This window comes from Hyla sarda, unplaced genomic scaffold, assembly GCF_029499605.1.
Source record: "Hyla sarda isolate aHylSar1 unplaced genomic scaffold, aHylSar1.hap1 scaffold_1602, whole genome shotgun sequence".
NCBI classification, from domain to species: Eukaryota; Metazoa; Chordata; class Amphibia; order Anura; family Hylidae; genus Hyla; species Hyla sarda.
Window position 1 is genome coordinate 17,306 of NW_026608238.1, and position 25,790 is coordinate 43,095.

Below are 25,790 nucleotides of genomic sequence, written 5' to 3' on the forward strand. Positions count from 1 at the left end.
TGAGTAGCCAGCACACCTGTGCAGGTAGGGCATGACATGATAGGCAGCTGCCTTGATAGCGGGTGGGTGCTGAATGTTCCTAATTGACAAAATAAGATTAATGCTTATGAAGAAATATAAAATCTCATCCCTTCCCCAATATCGCGCCACACCCCTACCCCTTAATTCCCTGGTTGAACTTGATGGACATATGTCTTTTTTCGACCGTACTAACTATGTAACTATGTAACATAACATGGGGGGGGGGGGGGGGGGGGTCTCCTGGCTGTTCACACAGGTGTGTCATTGCTGTACATTGACCATGCATTGCTTCTGTGGTATTGCAAAGGCAAAGACAAATGCTTCCAGCCATCCATTGCACTAATGGATTGGTCATCAGCTGGCTGTCTATGTCCCGCATCAATATAGACCAAAGTACAGAGGGTTAGGCTATGCTATTGTGCACCTACCTAATGCATCAGAAGGTGCGAGGCCCTTGCTAAATTCTGTGCACAGACTTTGAGATCTATACTTTAGACTGTATCTAAACCTGCTCCAACATGGACTGACATTCTGGCCTACTTTCAGCCGATGCGACTTGTCTGTCGCTGAACAGTCGCTTTTTATGTATTCAGCACCTATGTATAATGTTGTAAAAATGCTCTAGAAGCTAAAGTCGCAGAAATGTCACACATATTTGGCCTGCAACTTTCTGTGCGACAAATTCAGACAGGAAAAATCAGTATAAATCCTTAGAAAATTATCCCCCAGTGTCTCCATCTGCTGGCGGTATTGAATAAGCATTGCTGCACTGATGGGGTATGCATTAGACGAAAAAAAAGAAGAAAAAGAAGAATAATACGCCCAGAAAAGAGGCGAAAAGGAGAAAAACGTAAAAAAACGTGAAAAAAAAGTAAGAGGAAGAGAAGGGAAAAAAAGGTGGAAATGGGTTTAAAAGTGATTTCGGCGGAGAAATATATATATATATATATATATATATATATATATATATATATACGCGCACACACACACATATATATAAACGTATTCTCCGTTGAGATATTGCAGCCGCTGCTGTGTCCAGGCCCAGGAGCCTTAGCACTGTGCTGTGATGTCACTCAGTACCACTGACATCACTAGGTGTAAACAACATCTCTCCTTTGCTGTGTATGTGACTATGGAGCTGTTTGGTGATGTCGTCTATTATGGCCTTCATAGAAGCAACAGGAGATTGTTGCATCCATCTAGAACCCTCAGAACTACAGTGCTATGATGTCACTCACTTCCACAGGCCTTGCAGAGTGTAAACAACAACAACCCAGCTTTGTTGTGTATGTAACCATAGGGATTTGTGATGTCACCTAGAACCTTCACAGCAGCGACAGCTTTATGAGGAGCATCAGCACTGCTCTGCCTGAGCAGAACCATCACCGCCATAGGTTGTCAAATAACCCGGATTTAACCCACACAGGTAAGTCCAATGGGGTGCAGGCATGTCCTCTATGCTTACAGCTTCCCGTGGGTGTTGGTTTGATACCGTTTGGGGACAGCCAAGGAGGCATCTGCAGGCAACAAAGGTAGGTGTGTGCTTGTGTGTGTGTTTCCTATGCAGATCCTAAGCCCAGTGTCACATGCAAGTAGGAGGAGTAAGAAGGGTTCCTGGCAAATCCGGGTTATGGATTGCATTTAAAAAGGCCCCGTGGGAGTGCAATGGGCCCCTGTCTTGCTGCTTAGCAATAATGGTATGGGTTTAGGTTCTGCTGTGTGTACTGGTGGTTGACTGCCCCCCAGCCCAGAGTGTGCATGGAAAATTGTCTGGCAGCCTCCCTGACAGCAAGCAGTGATAGTGCCCATGAAGGGGACCTTGTTGGGCCCGCCCCTTTCACGGTTATCGCTTCTCGGCCTTTTGGCTAAGATCAAGTGTAGTATCTGTTCTTATCAGTTTAATATCTGATACGTCCCCTATCTGGGGACCATATATTAAATGGATTTTTGAGAACGGGGGCCGATTTCGAAGCTTGCTTCCGTCGCCCTATGCATTGACCCGATATGGCAGTATCTTCGGGTACAGTGCACCACCCCCTTACAGGGTTAAAAAGAAAGATTCCTACTTTCATTGCTACCTGCTTGCTGGCTAGCCAGCTAGCCAGCCCTGTGGGCCTTGCTGCTGCAGCCAAAAAACAAAAGGTGGTGCTGCTGCTGCTGCTTCTGCTGCTTCTGCTTGTGTCTGGCCGCTGTTGGAGCGTCCAGGCACAGGACTTCTGCTGCTGCTGACTAAATGGCCTCCTTAATTGGATCATTTGAGTAGCCAGCACACCTGTGCAGGTAGGGCATGACATGATAGGCAGCTGCCTTGATAGCGGGTGGGTGCTGAATGTTCCTAATTGACAAAATAAGATTAATGCTTATGAAGAAATATAAAATCTCATCCCTTCCCCAATATCGCGCCACACCCCTACCCCTTAATTCCCTGGTTGAACTTGATGGACATATGTCTTTTTTCGACCGTACTAACTATGTAACTATGTAACATAACATGGGGGGGGGGGGGGGGGGTCTCCTGGCTGTTCACACAGGTGTGTCATTGCTGTACATTGACCATGCATTGCTTCTGTGGTATTGCAAAGGCAAAGACAAATGCTTCCAGCCATCCATTGCACTAATGGATTGGTCATCAGCTGGCTGTCTATGTCCCGCATCAATATAGACCAAAGTACAGAGGGTTAGGCTATGCTATTGTGCACCTACCTAATGCATCAGAAGGTGCGAGGCCCTTGCTAAATTCTGTGCACAGACTTTGAGATCTATACTTTAGACTGTATCTAAACCTGCTCCAACATGGACTGACATTCTGGCCTACTTTCAGCCGATGCGACTTGTCTGTCGCTGAACAGTCGCTTTTTATGTATTCAGCACCTATGTATAATGTTGTAAAAATGCTCTAGAAGCTAAAGTCGCAGAAATGTCACACATATTTGGCCTGCAACTTTCTGTGCGACAAATTCAGACAGGAAAAATCAGTATAAATCCTTAGAAAATTATCCCCCAGTGTCTCCATCTGCTGGCGGTATTGAATAAGCATTGCTGCACTGATGGGGTATGCATTAGACGAAAAAAAAGAAGAAAAAGAAGAATAATACGCCCAGAAAAGAGGCGAAAAGGAGAAAAACGTAAAAAAACGTGAAAAAAAAGTAAGAGGAAGAGAAGGGAAAAAAAGGTGGAAATGGGTTTAAAAGTGATTTCGGCGGAGAAATATATATATATATATATATATATATATATATATATATATACGCGCACACACACACATATATATAAACGTATTCTCCGTTGAGATATTGCAGCCGCTGCTGTGTCCAGGCCCAGGAGCCTTAGCACTGTGCTGTGATGTCACTCAATACCACTGACATCACTAGGTGTAAACAACATCTCTCCTTTGCTGTGTATGTGACTATGGAGCTGTTTGGTGATGTCGTCTATTATGGCCTTCATAGAAGCAACAGGAGATTGTTGCATCCATCTAGAACCCTCAGAACTACAGTGCTATGATGTCACTCACTTCCACAGGCCTTGCAGAGTGTAAACAACAACAACCCAGCTTTGTTGTGTATGTAACCATAGGGATTTGTGATGTCACCTAGAACCTTCACAGCAGCGACAGCTTTATGAGGAGCATCAGCACTGCTCTGCCTGAGCAGAACCATCACCGCCATAGGTTGTCAAATAACCCGGATTTAACCCACACAGGTAAGTCCAATGGGGTGCAGGCATGTCCTCTATGCTTACAGCTTCCCGTGGGTGTTGGTTTGATACCGTTTGGGGACAGCCAAGGAGGCATCTGCAGGCAACAAAGGTAGGTGTGTGCTTGTGTGTGTGTTTCCTATGCAGATCCTAAGCCCAGTGTCACATGCAAGTAGGAGGAGTAAGAAGGGTTCCTGGCAAATCCGGGTTATGGATTGCATTTAAAAAGGCCCCGTGGGAGTGCAATGGGCCCCTGTCTTGCTGCTTAGCAATAATGGTATGGGTTTAGGTTCTGCTGTGTGTACTGGTGGTTGACTGCCCCCCAGCCCAGAGTGTGCATGGAAAATTGTCTGGCAGCCTCCCTGACAGCAAGCAGTGATAGTGCCCATGAAGGGGACCTTGTTGGGCCCGCCCCTTTCACGGTTATCGCTTCTCGGCCTTTTGGCTAAGATCAAGTGTAGTATCTGTTCTTATCAGTTTAATATCTGATACGTCCCCTATCTGGGGACCATATATTAAATGGATTTTTGAGAACGGGGGCCGATTTCGAAGCTTGCTTCCGTCGCCCTATGCATTGACCCGATATGGCAGTATCTTCGGGTACAGTGCACCACCCCCTTACAGGGTTAAAAAGAAAGATTCCTACTTTCATTGCTACCTGCTTGCTGGCTAGCCAGCTAGCCAGCCCTGTGGGCCTTGCTGCTGCAGCCAAAAAACAAAAGGTGGTGCTGCTGCTGCTGCTTCTGCTGCTTCTGCTTGTGTCTGGCCGCTGTTGGAGCGTCCAGGCACAGGACTTCTGCTGCTGCTGACTAAATGGCCTCCTTAATTGGATCATTTGAGTAGCCAGCACACCTGTGCAGGTAGGGCATGACATGATAGGCAGCTGCCTTGATAGCGGGTGGGTGCTGAATGTTCCTAATTGACAAAATAAGATTAATGCTTATGAAGAAATATAAAATCTCATCCCTTCCCCAATATCGCGCCACACCCCTACCCCTTAATTCCCTGGTTGAACTTGATGGACATATGTCTTTTTTCGACCGTACTAACTATGTAACTATGTAACATAACATGGGGGGGGGGGGGGGGGGGGTCTCCTGGCTGTTCACACAGGTGTGTCATTGCTGTACATTGACCATGCATTGCTTCTGTGGTATTGCAAAGGCAAAGACAAATGCTTCCAGCCATCCATTGCACTAATGGATTGGTCATCAGCTGGCTGTCTATGTCCCGCATCAATATAGACCAAAGTACAGAGGGTTAGGCTATGCTATTGTGCACCTACCTAATGCATCAGAAGGTGCGAGGCCCTTGCTAAATTCTGTGCACAGACTTTGAGATCTATACTTTAGACTGTATCTAAACCTGCTCCAACATGGACTGACATTCTGGCCTACTTTCAGCCGATGCGACTTGTCTGTCGCTGAACAGTCGCTTTTTATGTATTCAGCACCTATGTATAATGTTGTAAAAATGCTCTAGAAGCTAAAGTCGCAGAAATGTCACACATATTTGGCCTGCAACTTTCTGTGCGACAAATTCAGACAGGAAAAATCAGTATAAATCCTTAGAAAATTATCCCCCAGTGTCTCCATCTGCTGGCGGTATTGAATAAGCATTGCTGCACTGATGGGGTATGCATTAGACGAAAAAAAAGAAGAAAAAGAAGAATAATACGCCCAGAAAAGAGGCGAAAAGGAGAAAAACGTAAAAAAACGTGAAAAAAAAGTAAGAGGAAGAGAAGGGAAAAAAAGGTGGAAATGGGTTTAAAAGTGATTTCGGCGGAGAAATATATATATATATATATATATATATATATATATATATATATACGCGCACACACACACATATATATAAACGTATTCTCCGTTGAGATATTGCAGCCGCTGCTGTGTCCAGGCCCAGGAGCCTTAGCACTGTGCTGTGATGTCACTCAGTACCACTGACATCACTAGGTGTAAACAACATCTCTCCTTTGCTGTGTATGTGACTATGGAGCTGTTTGGTGATGTCGTCTATTATGGCCTTCATAGAAGCAACAGGAGATTGTTGCATCCATCTAGAACCCTCAGAACTACAGTGCTATGATGTCACTCACTTCCACAGGCCTTGCAGAGTGTAAACAACAACAACCCAGCTTTGTTGTGTATGTAACCATAGGGATTTGTGATGTCACCTAGAACCTTCACAGCAGCGACAGCTTTATGAGGAGCATCAGCACTGCTCTGCCTGAGCAGAACCATCACCGCCATAGGTTGTCAAATAACCCGGATTTAACCCACACAGGTAAGTCCAATGGGGTGCAGGCATGTCCTCTATGCTTACAGCTTCCCGTGGGTGTTGGTTTGATACCGTTTGGGGACAGCCAAGGAGGCATCTGCAGGCAACAAAGGTAGGTGTGTGCTTGTGTGTGTGTTTCCTATGCAGATCCTAAGCCCAGTGTCACATGCAAGTAGGAGGAGTAAGAAGGGTTCCTGGCAAATCCGGGTTATGGATTGCATTTAAAAAGGCCCCGTGGGAGTGCAATGGGCCCCTGTCTTGCTGCTTAGCAATAATGGTATGGGTTTAGGTTCTGCTGTGTGTACTGGTGGTTGACTGCCCCCCAGCCCAGAGTGTGCATGGAAAATTGTCTGGCAGCCTCCCTGACAGCAAGCAGTGATAGTGCCCATGAAGGGGACCTTGTTGGGCCCGCCCCTTTCACGGTTATCGCTTCTCGGCCTTTTGGCTAAGATCAAGTGTAGTATCTGTTCTTATCAGTTTAATATCTGATACGTCCCCTATCTGGGGACCATATATTAAATGGATTTTTGAGAACGGGGGCCGATTTCGAAGCTTGCTTCCGTCGCCCTATGCATTGACCCGATATGGCAGTATCTTCGGGTACAGTGCACCACCCCCTTACAGGGTTAAAAAGAAAGATTCCTACTTTCATTGCTACCTGCTTGCTGGCTAGCCAGCTAGCCAGCCCTGTGGGCCTTGCTGCTGCAGCCAAAAAACAAAAGGTGGTGCTGCTGCTGCTGCTTCTGCTGCTTCTGCTTGTGTCTGGCCGCTGTTGGAGCGTCCAGGCACAGGACTTCTGCTGCTGCTGACTAAATGGCCTCCTTAATTGGATCATTTGAGTAGCCAGCACACCTGTGCAGGTAGGGCATGACATGATAGGCAGCTGCCTTGATAGCGGGTGGGTGCTGAATGTTCCTAATTGACAAAATAAGATTAATGCTTATGAAGAAATATAAAATCTCATCCCTTCCCCAATATCGCGCCACACCCCTACCCCTTAATTCCCTGGTTGAACTTGATGGACATATGTCTTTTTTCGACCGTACTAACTATGTAACTATGTAACATAACATGGGGGGGGGGGGGGGGGTCTCCTGGCTGTTCACACAGGTGTGTCATTGCTGTACATTGACCATGCATTGCTTCTGTGGTATTGCAAAGGCAAAGACAAATGCTTCCAGCCATCCATTGCACTAATGGATTGGTCATCAGCTGGCTGTCTATGTCCCGCATCAATATAGACCAAAGTACAGAGGGTTAGGCTATGCTATTGTGCACCTACCTAATGCATCAGAAGGTGCGAGGCCCTTGCTAAATTCTGTGCACAGACTTTGAGATCTATACTTTAGACTGTATCTAAACCTGCTCCAACATGGACTGACATTCTGGCCTACTTTCAGCCGATGCGACTTGTCTGTCGCTGAACAGTCGCTTTTTATGTATTCAGCACCTATGTATAATGTTGTAAAAATGCTCTAGAAGCTAAAGTCGCAGAAATGTCACACATATTTGGCCTGCAACTTTCTGTGCGACAAATTCAGACAGGAAAAATCAGTATAAATCCTTAGAAAATTATCCCCCAGTGTCTCCATCTGCTGGCGGTATTGAATAAGCATTGCTGCACTGATGGGGTATGCATTAGACGAAAAAAAAGAAGAAAAAGAAGAATAATACGCCCAGAAAAGAGGCGAAAAGGAGAAAAACGTAAAAAAACGTGAAAAAAAAGTAAGAGGAAGAGAAGGGAAAAAAAGGTGGAAATGGGTTTAAAAGTGATTTCGGCGGAGAAATATATATATATATATATATATATATATATATATATATACGCGCACACACACACATATATATAAACGTATTCTCCGTTGAGATATTGCAGCCGCTGCTGTGTCCAGGCCCAGGAGCCTTAGCACTGTGCTGTGATGTCACTCAATACCACTGACATCACTAGGTGTAAACAACATCTCTCCTTTGCTGTGTATGTGACTATGGAGCTGTTTGGTGATGTCGTCTATTATGGCCTTCATAGAAGCAACAGGAGATTGTTGCATCCATCTAGAACCCTCAGAACTACAGTGCTATGATGTCACTCACTTCCACAGGCCTTGCAGAGTGTAAACAACAACAACCCAGCTTTGTTGTGTATGTAACCATAGGGATTTGTGATGTCACCTAGAACCTTCACAGCAGCGACAGCTTTATGAGGAGCATCAGCACTGCTCTGCCTGAGCAGAACCATCACCGCCATAGGTTGTCAAATAACCCGGATTTAACCCACACAGGTAAGTCCAATGGGGTGCAGGCATGTCCTCTATGCTTACAGCTTCCCGTGGGTGTTGGTTTGATACCGTTTGGGGACAGCCAAGGAGGCATCTGCAGGCAACAAAGGTAGGTGTGTGCTTGTGTGTGTGTTTCCTATGCAGATCCTAAGCCCAGTGTCACATGCAAGTAGGAGGAGTAAGAAGGGTTCCTGGCAAATCCGGGTTATGGATTGCATTTAAAAAGGCCCCGTGGGAGTGCAATGGGCCCCTGTCTTGCTGCTTAGCAATAATGGTATGGGTTTAGGTTCTGCTGTGTGTACTGGTGGTTGACTGCCCCCCAGCCCAGAGTGTGCATGGAAAATTGTCTGGCAGCCTCCCTGACAGCAAGCAGTGATAGTGCCCATGAAGGGGACCTTGTTGGGCCCGCCCCTTTCACGGTTATCGCTTCTCGGCCTTTTGGCTAAGATCAAGTGTAGTATCTGTTCTTATCAGTTTAATATCTGATACGTCCCCTATCTGGGGACCATATATTAAATGGATTTTTGAGAACGGGGGCCGATTTCGAAGCTTGCTTCCGTCGCCCTATGCATTGACCCGATATGGCAGTATCTTCGGGTACAGTGCACCACCCCCTTACAGGGTTAAAAAGAAAGATTCCTACTTTCATTGCTACCTGCTTGCTGGCTAGCCAGCTAGCCAGCCCTGTGGGCCTTGCTGCTGCAGCCAAAAAACAAAAGGTGGTGCTGCTGCTGCTGCTTCTGCTGCTTCTGCTTGTGTCTGGCCGCTGTTGGAGCGTCCAGGCACAGGACTTCTGCTGCTGCTGACTAAATGGCCTCCTTAATTGGATCATTTGAGTAGCCAGCACACCTGTGCAGGTAGGGCATGACATGATAGGCAGCTGCCTTGATAGCGGGTGGGTGCTGAATGTTCCTAATTGACAAAATAAGATTAATGCTTATGAAGAAATATAAAATCTCATCCCTTCCCCAATATCGCGCCACACCCCTACCCCTTAATTCCCTGGTTGAACTTGATGGACATATGTCTTTTTTCGACCGTACTAACTATGTAACTATGTAACATAACATGGGGGGGGGGGGGGGGGTCTCCTGGCTGTTCACACAGGTGTGTCATTGCTGTACATTGACCATGCATTGCTTCTGTGGTATTGCAAAGGCAAAGACAAATGCTTCCAGCCATCCATTGCACTAATGGATTGGTCATCAGCTGGCTGTCTATGTCCCGCATCAATATAGACCAAAGTACAGAGGGTTAGGCTATGCTATTGTGCACCTACCTGATGCATCAGAAGGTGCGAGGCCCTTGCTAAATTCTGTGCACAGACTTTGAGATCTATACTTTAGACTGTATCTAAACCTGCTCCAACATGGACTGACATTCTGGCCTACTTTCAGCCGATGCGACTTGTCTGTCGCTGAACAGTCGCTTTTTATGTATTCAGCACCTATGTATAATGTTGTAAAAATGCTCTAGAAGCTAAAGTCGCAGAAATGTCACACATATTTGGCCTGCAACTTTCTGTGCAACAAATTCAGACAGGAAAAATCAGTATAAATCCTTAGAAAATTATCCCCCAGTGTCTCCATCTGCTGGCGGTATTGAATAAGCATTGCTGCACTGATGGGGTATGCATTAGACGAAAAAAAAGAAGAAAAAGAAGAATAATACGCCCAGAAAAGAGGCGAAAAGGAGAAAAACGTAAAAAAACGTGAAAAAAAAGTAAGAGGAAGAGAAGGGAAAAAAAGGTGGAAATGGGTTTAAAAGTGATTTCGGCGGAGAAATATATATATATATATATATATATATATATATATATATATATATACGCGCACACACACACATATATATAAACGTATTCTCCGTTGAGATATTGCAGCCGCTGCTGTGTCCAGGCCCAGGAGCCTTAGCACTGTGCTGTGATGTCACTCAATACCACTGACATCACTAGGTGTAAACAACATCTCTCCTTTGCTGTGTATGTGACTATGGAGCTGTTTGGTGATGTCGTCTATTATGGCCTTCATAGAAGCAACAGGAGATTGTTGCATCCATCTAGAACCCTCAGAACTACAGTGCTATGATGTCACTCACTTCCACAGGCCTTGCAGAGTGTAAACAACAACAACCCAGCTTTGTTGTGTATGTAACCATAGGGATTTGTGATGTCACCTAGAACCTTCACAGCAGCGACAGCTTTATGAGGAGCATCAGCACTGCTCTGCCTGAGCAGAACCATCACCGCCATAGGTTGTCAAATAACCCGGATTTAACCCACACAGGTAAGTCCAATGGGGTGCAGGCATGTCCTCTATGCTTACAGCTTCCCGTGGGTGTTGGTTTGATACCGTTTGGGGACAGCCAAGGAGGCATCTGCAGGCAACAAAGGTAGGTGTGTGCTTGTGTGTGTGTTTCCTATGCAGATCCTAAGCCCAGTGTCACATGCAAGTAGGAGGAGTAAGAAGGGTTCCTGGCAAATCCGGGTTATGGATTGCATTTAAAAAGGCCCCGTGGGAGTGCAATGGGCCCCTGTCTTGCTGCTTAGCAATAATGGTATGGGTTTAGGTTCTGCTGTGTGTACTGGTGGTTGACTGCCCCCCAGCCCAGAGTGTGCATGGAAAATTGTCTGGCAGCCTCCCTGACAGCAAGCAGTGATAGTGCCCATGAAGGGGACCTTGTTGGGCCCGCCCCTTTCACGGTTATCGCTTCTCGGCCTTTTGGCTAAGATCAAGTGTAGTATCTGTTCTTATCAGTTTAATATCTGATACGTCCCCTATCTGGGGACCATATATTAAATGGATTTTTGAGAACGGGGGCCGATTTCGAAGCTTGCTTCCGTCGCCCTATGCATTGACCCGATATGGCAGTATCTTCGGGTACAGTGCACCACCCCCTTACAGGGTTAAAAAGAAAGATTCCTACTTTCATTGCTACCTGCTTGCTGGCTAGCCAGCTAGCCAGCCCTGTGGGCCTTGCTGCTGCAGCCAAAAAACAAAAGGTGGTGCTGCTGCTGCTGCTTCTGCTGCTTCTGCTTGTGTCTGGCCGCTGTTGGAGCGTCCAGGCACAGGACTTCTGCTGCTGCTGACTAAATGGCCTCCTTAATTGGATCATTTGAGTAGCCAGCACACCTGTGCAGGTAGGGCATGACATGATAGGCAGCTGCCTTGATAGCGGGTGGGTGCTGAATGTTCCTAATTGACAAAATAAGATTAATGCTTATGAAGAAATATAAAATCTCATCCCTTCCCCAATATCGCGCCACACCCCTACCCCTTAATTCCCTGGTTGAACTTGATGGACATATGTCTTTTTTCGACCGTACTAACTATGTAACTATGTAACATAACATGGGGGGGGGGGGGGGTCTCCTGGCTGTTCACACAGGTGTGTCATTGCTGTACATTGACCATGCATTGCTTCTGTGGTATTGCAAAGGCAAAGACAAATGCTTCCAGCCATCCATTGCACTAATGGATTGGTCATCAGCTGGCTGTCTATGTCCCGCATCAATATAGACCAAAGTACAGAGGGTTAGGCTATGCTATTGTGCACCTACCTGATGCATCAGAAGGTGCGAGGCCCTTGCTAAATTCTGTGCACAGACTTTGAGATCTATACTTTAGACTGTATCTAAACCTGCTCCAACATGGACTGACATTCTGGCCTACTTTCAGCCGATGCGACTTGTCTGTCGCTGAACAGTCGCTTTTTATGTATTCAGCACCTATGTATAATGTTGTAAAAATGCTCTAGAAGCTAAAGTCGCAGAAATGTCACACATATTTGGCCTGCAACTTTCTGTGCGACAAATTCAGACAGGAAAAATCAGTATAAATCCTTAGAAAATTATCCCCCAGTGTCTCCATCTGCTGGCGGTATTGAATAAGCATTGCTGCACTGATGGGGTATGCATTAGACGAAAAAAAAGAAGAAAAAGAAGAATAATACGCCCAGAAAAGAGGCGAAAAGGAGAAAAACGTAAAAAAACGTGAAAAAAAAGTAAGAGGAAGAGAAGGGAAAAAAAGGTGGAAATGGGTTTAAAAGTGATTTCGGCGGAGAATATATATATATATATATATATATATATATATATATATACGCGCACACACACACATATATATAAACGTATTCTCCGTTGAGATATTGCAGCCGCTGCTGTGTCCAGGCCCAGGAGCCTTAGCACTGTGCTGTGATGTCACTCAATACCACTGACATCACTAGGTGTAAACAACATCTCTCCTTTGCTGTGTATGTGACTATGGAGCTGTTTGGTGATGTCGTCTATTATGGCCTTCATAGAAGCAACAGGAGATTGTTGCATCCATCTAGAACCCTCAGAACTACAGTGCTATGATGTCACTCACTTCCACAGGCCTTGCAGAGTGTAAACAACAACAACCCAGCTTTGTTGTGTATGTAACCATAGGGATTTGTGATGTCACCTAGAACCTTCACAGCAGCGACAGCTTTATGAGGAGCATCAGCACTGCTCTGCCTGAGCAGAACCATCACCGCCATAGGTTGTCAAATAACCCGGATTTAACCCACACAGGTAAGTCCAATGGGGTGCAGGCATGTCCTCTATGCTTACAGCTTCCCGTGGGTGTTGGTTTGATACCGTTTGGGGACAGCCAAGGAGGCATCTGCAGGCAACAAAGGTAGGTGTGTGCTTGTGTGTGTGTTTCCTATGCAGATCCTAAGCCCAGTGTCACATGCAAGTAGGAGGAGTAAGAAGGGTTCCTGGCAAATCCGGGTTATGGATTGCATTTAAAAAGGCCCCGTGGGAGTGCAATGGGCCCCTGTCTTGCTGCTTAGCAATAATGGTATGGGTTTAGGTTCTGCTGTGTGTACTGGTGGTTGACTGCCCCCCAGCCCAGAGTGTGCATGGAAAATTGTCTGGCAGCCTCCCTGACAGCAAGCAGTGATAGTGCCCATGAAGGGGACCTTGTTGGGCCCGCCCCTTTCACGGTTATCGCTTCTCGGCCTTTTGGCTAAGATCAAGTGTAGTATCTGTTCTTATCAGTTTAATATCTGATACGTCCCCTATCTGGGGACCATATATTAAATGGATTTTTGAGAACGGGGGCCGATTTCGAAGCTTGCTTCCGTCGCCCTATGCATTGACCCGATATGGCAGTATCTTCGGGTACAGTGCACCACCCCCTTACAGGGTTAAAAAGAAAGATTCCTACTTTCATTGCTACCTGCTTGCTGGCTAGCCAGCTAGCCAGCCCTGTGGGCCTTGCTGCTGCAGCCAAAAAACAAAAGGTGGTGCTGCTGCTGCTGCTTCTGCTGCTTCTGCTTGTGTCTGGCCGCTGTTGGAGCGTCCAGGCACAGGACTTCTGCTGCTGCTGACTAAATGGCCTCCTTAATTGGATCATTTGAGTAGCCAGCACACCTGTGCAGGTAGGGCATGACATGATAGGCAGCTGCCTTGATAGCGGGTGGGTGCTGAATGTTCCTAATTGACAAAATAAGATTAATGCTTATGAAGAAATATAAAATCTCATCCCTTCCCCAATATCGCGCCACACCCCTACCCCTTAATTCCCTGGTTGAACTTGATGGACATATGTCTTTTTTCGACCGTACTAACTATGTAACTATGTAACATAACATGGGGGGGGGGGGGGTCTCCTGGCTGTTCACACAGGTGTGTCATTGCTGTACATTGACCATGCATTGCTTCTGTGGTATTGCAAAGGCAAAGACAAATGCTTCCAGCCATCCATTGCACTAATGGATTGGTCATCAGCTGGCTGTCTATGTCCCGCATCAATATAGACCAAAGTACAGAGGGTTAGGCTATGCTATTGTGCACCTACCTGATGCATCAGAAGGTGCGAGGCCCTTGCTAAATTCTGTGCACAGACTTTGAGATCTATACTTTAGACTGTATCTAAACCTGCTCCAACATGGACTGACATTCTGGCCTACTTTCAGCCGATGCGACTTGTCTGTCGCTGACAGTCGCTTTTTATGTATTCAGCACCTATGTATAATGTTGTAAAAATGCTCTAGAAGCTAAAGTCGCAGAAATGTCACACATATTTGGCCTGCAACTTTCTGTGCGACAAATTCAGACAGGAAAAATCAGTATAAATCCTTAGAAAATTATCCCCCAGTGTCTCCATCTGCTGGCGGTATTGAATAAGCATTGCTGCACTGATGGGGTATGCATTAGACGAAAAAAAAGAAGAAAAAGAAGAATAATACGCCCAGAAAAGAGGCGAAAAGCAGAAAAGAGGCGAAAAGGAGAAAAACGTAAAAAAACGTGAAAAAAAAGTAAGAGGAAGAGAAGGGAAAAAAAGGTGGAAATGGGTTTAAAAGTGATTTCGGCGGAGAAATATATATATATATATATATATATATATATATATATATATATACGCGCACACACACACATATATATAAACGTATTCTCCGTTGAGATATTGCAGCCGCTACTGTGTCCAGGCCCAGGAGCCTTAGCACTGTGCTGTGATGTCACTCAATACCACTGACATCACTAGGTGTAAACAACATCTCTCCTTTGCTGTGTATGTGACTATGGAGCTGTTTGGTGATGTCGTCTATTATGGCCTTCATAGAAGCAACAGGAGATTGTTGCATCCATCTAGAACCCTCAGAACTACAGTGCTATGATGTCACTCACTTCCACAGGCCTTGCAGAGTGTAAACAACAACAACCCAGCTTTGTTGTGTATGTAACCATAGGGATTTGTGATGTCACCTAGAACCTTCACAGCAGCGACAGCTTTATGAGGAGCATCAGCACTGCTCTGCCTGAGCAGAACCATCACCGCCATAGGTTGTCAAATAACCCGGATTTAACCCACACAGGTAAGTCCAATGGGGTGCAGGCATGTCCTCTATGCTTACAGCTTCCCGTGGGTGTTGGTTTGATACCGTTTGGGGACAGCCAAGGAGGCATCTGCAGGCAACAAAGGTAGGTGTGTGCTTGTGTGTGTGTTTCCTATGCAGATCCTAAGCCCAGTGTCACATGCAAGTAGGAGGAGTAAGAAGGGTTCCTGGCAAATCCGGGTTATGGATTGCATTTAAAAAGGCCCCGTGGGAGTGCAATGGGCCCCTGTCTTGCTGCTTAGCAATAATGGTATGGGTTTAGGTTCTGCTGTGTGTACTGGTGGTTGACTGCCCCCCAGCCCAGAGTGTGCATGGAAAATTGTCTGGCAGCCTCCCTGACAGCAAGCAGTGATAGTGCCCATGAAGGGGACCTTGTTGGGCCCGCCCCTTTCACGGTTATCGCTTCTCGGCCTTTTGGCTAAGATCAAGTGTAGTATCTGTTCTTATCAGTTTAATATCTGATACGTCCCCTATCTGGGGACCATATATTAAATGGATTTTTGAGAACGGGGGCCGATTTCGAAGCTTGCTTCCGTCGCCCTATGCATTGACCCGATATGGCAGTATCTTCGGGTACAGTGCACCACCCCCTTACAGGGTTAAAAAGAAAGATTCCTACTTTCATTGCTACCTGCTTGCTGGCTAGCCAGCTAGCCAGCCCTGTGGGCCTTGCTGCTGCAGCCAAAAAACAAAAGGTGGTGCTGCTGCTGCTGCTTCTGCTGCTTCTGCTTGTGTCTGGCCGCTGTTGGAGCGTCCAGGCACAGGACTTCTGCTGCTGCTGACTAAATGGCCTCCTTAATTGGATCATTTGAGTAGCCAGCACACCTGTGCAGGTAGGGCATGACATGATAGGCAGCTGCCTTGATAGCGGGTGGGTGCTGAATGTTCCTAATTGACAAAATAAGATTAATGCTTATGAAGAAATATAAAATCTCATCCCTTCCCCAATATCGCGCCACACCCCTACCCCTTAATTCCCTGGTTGAACTTGATGGACATATGTCTTTTTTCGACCGTACTAACTATGTATCTATGTAACATAACATGGGGGGGGGGGGGGGGGGGGGGTCTCCTGGCTGTTCACACAGGTGTGTCATTGCTGTACATTGACCATGCATTGCTTCTGTGGTATTGCAAAGGCAAAGACAAATGCTTCCAGCCATCCATTGCACTAATGGATTGGTCATCAGCTGGCTGTCTATGTCCCGCATCAATATAGACCAAAGTACAGAGGGTTAGGCTATGCTATTGTGCACCTACCTGATGCATCAGAAGGTGCGAGGCCCTTGCTAAATTCTGTGCACAGACTTTGAGATCTATACTTTAGACTGTATCTAAACCTGCTCCAACATGGACTGACATTCTGGCCTACTTTCAGCCGATGCGACTTGTCTGTCGCTGAACAGTCGCTTTTTATGTATTCAGCACCTATGTATAATGTTGTAAAAATGCTCTAGAAGCTAAAGTCGCAGAAATGTCACACATATTTGGCCTGCAACTTTCTGTGCGACAAATTCAGACAGGAAAAATCAGTATAAATCCTTAGAAAATTATCCCCCAGTGTCTCCATCTGCTGGCGGTATTGAATAAGCATTGCTGCACTGATGGGGTATGCATTAGACGAAAAAAAAGAAGAAAAAGAAGAATAATACGCCCAGAAAAGAGGCGAAAAGGAGAAAAACGTAAAAAAACGTGAAAAAAAAGTAAGAGGAAGAGAAGGGAAAAAAAGGTGGAAATGGGTTTAAAAGTGATTTCGGCGGAGAAATATATATATATATATATATATATATATATATATATATATATATATATATACGCGCACACACACACATATATATAAACGTATTCTCCGTTGAGATATTGCAGCCGCTGCTGTGTCCAGGCCCAGGAGCCTTAGCACTGTGCTGTGATGTCACTCAATACCACTGACATCACTAGGTGTAAACAACATCTCTCCTTTGCTGTGTATGTGACTATGGAGCTGTTTGGTGATGTCGTCTATTATGGCCTTCATAGAAGCAACAGGAGATTGTTGCATCCATCTAGAACCCTCAGAACTACAGTGCTATGATGTCACTGACTTCCACAGGCCTTGCAGAGTGTAAACAACAACAACCCAGCTTTGTTGTGTATGTAACCATAGGGATTTGTGATGTCACCTAGAACCTTCACAGCAGCGACAGCTTTATGAGGAGCATCAGCACTGCTCTGCCTGAGCAGAACCATCACCGCCATAGGTTGTCAAATAACCCGGATTTAACCCACACAGGTAAGTCCAATGGGGTGCAGGCATGTCCTCTATGCTTACAGCTTCCCGTGGGTGTTGGTTTGATACCGTTTGGGGACAGCCAAGGAGGCATCTGCAGGCAACAAAGGTAGGTGTGTGCTTGTGTGTGTGTTTCCTATGCAGATCCTAAGCCCAGTGTCACATGCAAGTAGGAGGAGTAAGAAGGGTTCCTGGCAAATCCGGGTTATGGATTGCATTTAAAAAGGCCCCGTGGGAGTGCAATGGGCCCCTGTCTTGCTGCTTAGCAATAATGGTATGGGTTTAGGTTCTGCTGTGTGTACTGGTGGTTGACTGCCCCCCAGCCCAGAGTGTGCATGGAAAATTGTCTGGCAGCCTCCCTGACAGCAAGCAGTGATAGTGCCCATGAAGGGGACCTTGTTGGGCCCGCCCCTTTCACGGTTATCGCTTCTCGGCCTTTTGGCTAAGATCAAGTGTAGTATCTGTTCTTATCAGTTTAATATCTGATACGTCCCCTATCTGGGGACCATATATTAAATGGATTTTTGAGAACGGGGGCCGATTTCGAAGCTTGCTTCCGTCGCCCTATGCATTGACCCGATATGGCAGTATCTTCGGGTACAGTGCACCACCCCCTTACAGGGTTAAAAAGAAAGATTCCTACTTTCATTGCTACCTGCTTGCTGGCTAGCCAGCTAGCCAGCCCTGTGGGCCTTGCTGCTGCAGCCAAAAAACAAAAGGTGGTGCTGCTGCTGCTGCTTCTGCTGCTTCTGCTTGTGTCTGGCCGCTGTTGGAGCGTCCAGGCACAGGACTTCTGCTGCTGCTGACTAAATGGCCTCCTTAATTGGATCATTTGAGTAGCCAGCACACCTGTGCAGGTAGGGCATGACATGATAGGCAGCTGCCTTGATAGCGGGTGGGTGCTGAATGTTCCTAATTGACAAAATAAGATTAATGCTTATGAAGAAATATAAAATCTCATCCCTTCCCCAATATCGCGCCACACCCCTACCCCTTAATTCCCTGGTTGAACTTGATGGACATATGTCTTTTTTCGACCGTACTAACTATGTAACTATGTAACATAACATGGGGGGGGGGGGGGGTCTCCTGGCTGTTCACACAGGTGTGTCATTGCTGTACATTGACCATGCATTGCTTCTGTGGTATTGCAAAGGCAAAGACAAATGCTTCCAGCCATCCATTGCACTAATGGATTGGTCATCAGCTGGCTGTCTATGTCCCGCATCAATATAGACCAAAGTACAGAGGGTTAGGCTATGCTATTGTGCACCTACCTGATGCATCAGAAGGTGCGAGGCCCTTGCTAAATTCTGTGCACAGACTTTGAGATCTATACTTTAGACTGTATCTAAACCTGCTCCAACATGGACTGACATTCTGGCCTACTTTCAGCCGATGCGACTTGTCTGTCGCTGAACAGTCGCTTTTTATGTATTCAGCACCTATGTATAATGTTGTAAAAATGCTCTAGAAGCTAAAGTCGCAGAAATGTCACACATATTTGGCCTGCAACTTTCTGTGCGACAAATTCAGACAGGAACAATCAGTATAAATCCTTAGAAAATTATCCCCCAGTGTCTCCATCTGCTGGCGGTATTGAATAAGCATTGCTGCACTGATGGGGTATGCATTAGACGAAAAAAAAGAAGAAAAAGAAGAATAATACGCCCAGAAAAGAGGCGAAAAGGAGAAAAACGTAAAAAAACGTGAAAAAAAAGTAAGAGGAAGAGAAGGGAAAAAAAGGTGGAAATGGGTTTAAAAGTGATTTCGGCGGAGAATATATATATATATATATATATATATATATATATATATATATATACGCGCACACACACACATATATATAAACGTATTCTCCGTTGAGATATTGCAGCCGCTGCTGTGTCCAGGCCCAGGAGCCTTAGCACTGTGCTGTGATGTCACTCAATACCACTGACATCACTAGGTGTAAACAACATCTCTCCTTTGCTGTGTATGTGACTATGGAGCTGTTTGGTGATGTCGTCTATTATGGCCTTCATAGAAGCAACAGGAGATTGTTGCATCCATCTAGAACCCTCAGAACTACAGTGCTATGATGTCACTCACTTCCACAGGCCTTGCAGAGTGTAAACAACAACAACCCAGCTTTGTTGTGTATGTAACCATAGGGATTTGTGATGTCACCTAGAACCTTCACAGCAGCGACAGCTTTATGAGGAGCATCAGCACTGCTCTGCCTGAGCAGAACCATCACCGCCATAGGTTGTCAAATAACCCGGATTTAACCCACACAGGTAAGTCCAATGGGGTGCAGGCATGTCCTCTATGCTTACAGCTTCCCGTGGGTGTTGGTTTGATACCGTTTGGGGACAGCCAAGGAGGCATCTGCAGGCAACAAAGGTAGGTGTGTGCTTGTGTGTGTGTTTCCTATGCAGATCCTAAGCCCAGTGTCACATGCAAGTAGGAGGAGTAAGAAGGGTTCCTGGCAAATCCGGGTTATGGATTGCATTTAAAAAGGCCCCGTGGGAGTGCAATGGGCCCCTGTCTTGCTGCTTAGCAATAATGGTATGGGTTTAGGTTCTGCTGTGTGTACTGGTGGTTGACTGCCCCCCAGCCCAGAGTGTGCATGGAAAATTGTCTGGCAGCCTCCCTGACAGCAAGCAGTGATAGTGCCCATGAAGGGGACCTTGTTGGGCCCGCCCCTTTCACGGTTATCGCTTCTCGGCCTTTTGGCTAAGATCAAGTGTAGTATCTGTTCTTATCAGTTTAATATCTGATACGTCCCCTATCTGGGGACCATATATTAAATGGATTTTTGAGAACGGGGGCCGATTTCGAAGCTTGCTTCCGTCGCCCTATGCATTGACCCGATATGGCAGTATCTTCGGGTACAGTGCACCACCCCCTTACAGGGTTAAAAAGAAAGATTCCTACTTTCATTGCTACCTGCTTGCTGGCTAGCCAGCTAGCCAGCCCTGTGGGCCTTGCTGCTGCAGCCAAAAAACAAAAGGTGGTGCTGCTGCTGCTGCTTCTGCTGCTTCTGCTTGTGTCTGGCCGCTGTTGGAGCGTCCAGGCACAGGACTTCTGCTGCTGCTGACTAAATGGCCTCCTTAATTGGATCATTTGAGTAGCCAGCACACCTGTGCAGGTAGGGCATGACATGATAGGCAGCTGCCTTGATAGCGGGTGGGTGCTGAATGTTCCTAATTGACAAAATAAGATTAATGCTTATGAAGAAATATAAAATCTCATCCCTTCCCCAATATCGCGCCACACCCCTACCCCTTAATTCCCTGGTTGAACTTGATGGACATATGTCTTTTTTCGACCGTACTAACTATGTAACTATGTAACATAACATGGGGGGGGGGGGGGTCTCCTGGCTGTTCACACAGGTGTGTCATTGCTGTACATTGACCATGCATTGCTTCTGTGGTATTGCAAAGGCAAAGACAAATGCTTCCAGCCATCCATTGCACTAATGGATTGGTCATCAGCTGGCTGTCTATGTCCCGCATCAATATAGACCAAAGTACAGAGGGTTAGGCTATGCTATTGTGCACCTACCTGATGCATCAGAAGGTGCGAGGCCCTTGCTAAATTCTGTGCACAGACTTTGAGATCTATACTTTAGACTGTATCTAAACCTGCTCCAACATGGACTGACATTCTGGCCTACTTTCAGCCGATGCGACTTGTCTGTCGCTGAACAGTCGCTTTTTATGTATTCAGCACCTATGTATAATGTTGTAAAAATGCTCTAGAAGCTAAAGTCGCAGAAATGTCACACATATTTGGCCTGCAACTTTCTGTGCGACAAATTCAGACAGGAAAAATCAGTATAAATCCTTAGAAAATTATCCCCCAGTGTCTCCATCTGCTGGCGGTATTGAATAAGCATTGCTGCACTGATGGGGTATGCATTAGACGAAAAAAAAGAAGAAAAAGAAGAATAATACGCCCAGAAAAGAGGCGAAAAGGAGAAAAACGTAAAAAAACGTGAAAAAAAAGTAAGAGGAAGAGAAGGGAAAAAAAGGTGGAAATGGGTTTAAAAGTGATTTCGGCGGAGAAATATATATATATATATATATATATATATATATATATATATATACGCGCACACACACACATATATATAAACGTATTCTCCGTTGAGATATTGCAGCCGCTACTGTGTCCAGGCCCAGGAGCCTTAGCACTGTGCTGTGATGTCACTCAATACCACTGACATCACTAGGTGTAAACAACATCTCTCCTTTGCTGTGTATGTGACTATGGAGCTGTTTGGTGATGTCGTCTATTATGGCCTTCATAGAAGCAACAGGAGATTGTTGCATCCATCTAGAACCCTCAGAACTACAGTGCTATGATGTCACTCACTTCCACAGGCCTTGCAGAGTGTAAACAACAACAACCCAGCTTTGTTGTGTATGTAACCATAGGGATTTGTGATGTCACCTAGAACCTTCACAGCAGCGACAGCTTTATGAGGAGCATCAGCACTGCTCTGCCTGAGCAGAACCATCACCGCCATAGGTTGTCAAATAACCCGGATTTAACCCACACAGGTAAGTCCAATGGGGTGCAGGCATGTCCTCTATGCTTACAGCTTCCCGTGGGTGTTGGTTTGATACCGTTTGGGGACAGCCAAGGAGGCATCTGCAGGCAACAAAGGTAGGTGTGTGCTTGTGTGTGTGTTTCCTATGCAGATCCTAAGCCCAGTGTCACATGCAAGTAGGAGGAGTAAGAAGGGTTCCTGGCAAATCCGGGTTATGGATTGCATTTAAAAAGGCCCCGTGGGAGTGCAATGGGCCCCTGTCTTGCTGCTTAGCAATAATGGTATGGGTTTAGGTTCTGCTGTGTGTACTGGTGGTTGACTGCCCCCCAGCCCAGAGTGTGCATGGAAAATTGTCTGGCAGCCTCCCTGACAGCAAGCAGTGATAGTGCCCATGAAGGGGACCTTGTTGGGCCCGCCCCTTTCACGGTTATCGCTTCTCGGCCTTTTGGCTAAGATCAAGTGTAGTATCTGTTCTTATCAGTTTAATATCTGATACGTCCCCTATCTGGGGACCATATATTAAATGGATTTTTGAGAACGGGGGCCGATTTCGAAGCTTGCTTCCGTCGCCCTATGCATTGACCCGATATGGCAGTATCTTCGGGTACAGTGCACCACCCCCTTACAGGGTTAAAAAGAAAGATTCCTACTTTCATTGCTACCTGCTTGCTGGCTAGCCAGCTAGCCCAGCCCTGTGGGCCTTGCTGCTGCAGCCAAAAAACAAAAGGTGGTGCTGCTGCTGCTGCTTCTGCTGCTTCTGCTTGTGTCTGGCCGCTGTTGGAGCGTCCAGGCACAGGACTTCTGCTGCTGCTGACTAAATGGCCTCCTTAATTGGATCATTTGAGTAGCCAGCACACCTGTGCAGGTAGGGCATGACATGATAGGCAGCTGCCTTGATAGCGGGTGGGTGCTGAATGTTCCTAATTGACAAAATAAGATTAATGCTTATGAAGAAATATAAAATCTCATCCCTTCCCCAATATCGCGCCACACCCCTACCCCTTAATTCCCTGGTTGAACTTGATGGACATATGTCTTTTTTCGACCGTACTAACTATGTAACTATGTAACATAACATGGGGGGGGGGGGGGGGTCTCCTGGCTGTTCACACAGGTGTGTCATTGCTGTACATTGACCATGCATTGCTTCTGTGGTATTGCAAAGGCAAAGACAAATGCTTCCAGCCATCCATTGCACTAATGGATTGGTCATCAGCTGGCTGTCTATGTCCCGCATCAATATAGACCAAAGTACAGAGGGTTAGGCTATGCTATTGTGCACCTACCTGATGCATCAGAAGGTGCGAGGCCCTTGCTAAATTCTGTGCACAGACTTTGAGATCTATACTTTAGACTGTATCTAAACCTGCTCCAACATGGACTGACATTCTGGCCTACTTTCAGCCGATGCGACTTGTCTGTCGCTGAACAGTCGCTTTTTATGTATTCAGCACCTATGTATAATGTTGTAAAAATGCTCTAGAAGCTAAAGTCGCAGAAATGTCACACATATTTGGCCTGCAACTTTCTGTGCGACAAATTCAGACAGGAAAAATCAGTATAAATCCTTAGAAAATTATCCCCCAGTGTCTCCATCTGCTGGCGGTATTGAATAAGCATTGCTGCACTGATGGGGTATGCATTAGACGAAAAAAAAGAAGAAAAAGAAGAATAATACGCCCAGAAAAGAGGCGAAAAGGAGAAAAACGTAAAAAAACGTGAAAAAAAAGTAAGAGGAAGAGAAGGGAAAAAAAGGTGGAAATGGGTTTAAAAGTGATTTCGGCGGAGAAATATATATATATATATATATATATATATATATATATATATATACGCGCACACACACACATATATATAAACGTATTCTCCGTTGAGATATTGCAGCCGCTGCTGTGTCCAGGCCCAGGAGCCTTAGCACTGTGCTGTGATGTCACTCAATACCACTGACATCACTAGGTGTAAACAACATCTCTCCTTTGCTGTGTATGTGACTATGGAGCTGTTGGTGATGTCGTCTATTATGGCCTTCATAGAAGCAACAGGAGATTGTTGCATCCATCTAGAACCCTCAGAACTACAGTGCTATGATGTCACTCACTTCCACAGGCCTTGCAGAGTGTAAACAACAACAACCCAGCTTTGTTGTGTATGTAACCATAGGGATTTGTGATGTCACCTAGAACCTTCACAGCAGCGACAGCTTTATGAGGAGCATCAGCACTGCTCTGCCTGAGCAGAACCATCACCGCCATAGGTTGTCAAATAACCCGGATTTAACCCACACAGGTAAGTCCAATGGGGTGCAGGCATGTCCTCTATGCTTACAGCTTCCCGTGGGTGTTGGTTTGATACCGTTTGGGGACAGCCAAGGAGGCATCTGCAGGCAACAAAGGTAGGTGTGTGCTTGTGTGTGTGTTTCCTATGCAGATCCTAAGCCCAGTGTCACATGCAAGTAGGAGGAGTAAGAAGGGTTCCTGGCAAATCCGGGTTATGGATTGCATTTAAAAAGGCCCCGTGGGAGTGCAATGGGCCCCTGTCTTGCTGCTTAGCAATAATGGTATGGGTTTAGGTTCTGCTGTGTGTACTGGTGGTTGACTGCCCCCCAGCCCAGAGTGTGCATGGAAAATTGTCTGGCAGCCTCCCTGACAGCAAGCAGTGATAGTGCCCCATGAAGGGGACCTTGTTGGGCCCGCCCCTTTCACGGTTATCGCTTCTCGGCCTTTTGGCTAAGATCAAGTGTAGTATCTGTTCTTATCAGTTTAATATCTGATACGTCCCCTATCTGGGGACCATATATTAAATGGATTTTTGAGAACGGGGGCCGATTTCGAAGCTTGCTTCCGTCGCCCTATGCATTGACCCGATATGGCAGTATCTTCGGGTACAGTGCACCACCCCCTTACAGGGTTAAAAAGAAAGATTCCTACTTTCATTGCTACCTGCTTGCTGGCTAGCCAGCTAGCCAGCCCTGTGGGCCTTGCTGCTGCAGCCAAAAAACAAAAGGTGGTGCTGCTGCTGCTGCTTCTGCTGCTTCTGCTTGTGTCTGGCCGCTGTTGGAGCGTCCAGGCACAGGACTTCTGCTGCTGCTGACTAAATGGCCTCCTTAATTGGATCATTTGAGTAGCCAGCACACCTGTGCAGGTAGGGCATGACATGATAGGCAGCTGCCTTGATAGCGGGTGGGTGCTGAATGTTCCTAATTGACAAAATAAGATTAATGCTTATGAAGAAATATAAAATCTCATCCCTTCCCCAATATCGCGCCACACCCCTACCCCTTAATTCCCTGGTTGAACTTGATGGACATATGTCTTTTTTCGACCGTACTAACTATGTAACTATGTAACATAACATGGGGGGGGGGGGGGGTCTCCTGGCTGTTCACACAGGTGTGTCATTGCTGTACATTGACCATGCATTGCTTCTGTGGTATTGCAAAGGCAAAGACAAATGCTTCCAGCCATCCATTGCACTAATGGATTGGTCATCAGCTGGCTGTCTATGTCCCGCATCAATATAGACCAAAGTACAGAGGGTTAGGCTATGCTATTGTGCACCTACCTGATGCATCAGAAGGTGCGAGGCCCTTGCTAAATTCTGTGCACAGACTTTGAGATCTATACTTTAGACTGTATCTAAACCTGCTCCAACATGGACTGACATTCTGGCCTACTTTCAGCCGATGCGACTTGTCTGTCGCTGAACAGTCGCTTTTTATGTATTCAGCACCTATGTATAATGTTGTAAAAATGCTCTAGAAGCTAAAGTCGCAGAAATGTCACACATATTTGGCCTGCAACTTTCTGTGCGACAAATTCAGACAGGAAAAATCAGTATAAAT

General features: G+C 46.1%; 11 non-coding genes across 11 annotated transcripts; all 11 read left to right on the forward strand.

Annotated features, from left to right (window-relative positions):
* Positions 1-1,869: 1,869 nt before the first annotated feature.
* LOC130310852 (U2 spliceosomal RNA) lies at positions 1,870-2,060 on the forward strand. The gene has a single exon (XR_008859324.1). It is a non-coding gene; the product is annotated as a U2 spliceosomal RNA (small nuclear RNA).
* Positions 2,061-4,145: 2,085 nt separating this feature from the next.
* Positions 4,146-4,336, forward strand: LOC130310853 (U2 spliceosomal RNA). Its single transcript, XR_008859325.1, has one exon. It is a non-coding gene; the product is annotated as a U2 spliceosomal RNA (small nuclear RNA).
* Positions 4,337-6,425: 2,089 nt separating this feature from the next.
* Positions 6,426-6,616, forward strand: LOC130310854 (U2 spliceosomal RNA). The gene has a single exon (XR_008859326.1). It is a non-coding gene; the product is annotated as a U2 spliceosomal RNA (small nuclear RNA).
* A 2,082-nt stretch (positions 6,617-8,698) lies between these two features.
* LOC130310855 (U2 spliceosomal RNA) lies at positions 8,699-8,889 on the forward strand. Its single transcript, XR_008859327.1, has one exon. It is a non-coding gene; the product is annotated as a U2 spliceosomal RNA (small nuclear RNA).
* Positions 8,890-10,977: 2,088 nt separating this feature from the next.
* Positions 10,978-11,168, forward strand: LOC130310856 (U2 spliceosomal RNA). Its single transcript, XR_008859328.1, has one exon. It is a non-coding gene; the product is annotated as a U2 spliceosomal RNA (small nuclear RNA).
* Positions 11,169-13,247: 2,079 nt separating this feature from the next.
* On the forward strand, positions 13,248-13,438 carry LOC130310858 (U2 spliceosomal RNA). The gene has a single exon (XR_008859329.1). It is a non-coding gene; the product is annotated as a U2 spliceosomal RNA (small nuclear RNA).
* Positions 13,439-15,538: 2,100 nt separating this feature from the next.
* Positions 15,539-15,729, forward strand: LOC130310859 (U2 spliceosomal RNA). The gene has a single exon (XR_008859330.1). It is a non-coding gene; the product is annotated as a U2 spliceosomal RNA (small nuclear RNA).
* A 2,099-nt stretch (positions 15,730-17,828) lies between these two features.
* On the forward strand, positions 17,829-18,019 carry LOC130310860 (U2 spliceosomal RNA). The gene has a single exon (XR_008859331.1). It is a non-coding gene; the product is annotated as a U2 spliceosomal RNA (small nuclear RNA).
* A 2,085-nt stretch (positions 18,020-20,104) lies between these two features.
* On the forward strand, positions 20,105-20,295 carry LOC130310862 (U2 spliceosomal RNA). The gene has a single exon (XR_008859333.1). It is a non-coding gene; the product is annotated as a U2 spliceosomal RNA (small nuclear RNA).
* Positions 20,296-22,378: 2,083 nt separating this feature from the next.
* LOC130310863 (U2 spliceosomal RNA) lies at positions 22,379-22,569 on the forward strand. Its single transcript, XR_008859334.1, has one exon. It is a non-coding gene; the product is annotated as a U2 spliceosomal RNA (small nuclear RNA).
* Positions 22,570-24,655: 2,086 nt separating this feature from the next.
* Positions 24,656-24,846, forward strand: LOC130310864 (U2 spliceosomal RNA). The gene has a single exon (XR_008859335.1). It is a non-coding gene; the product is annotated as a U2 spliceosomal RNA (small nuclear RNA).
* Positions 24,847-25,790: the final 944 nt, after the last annotated feature.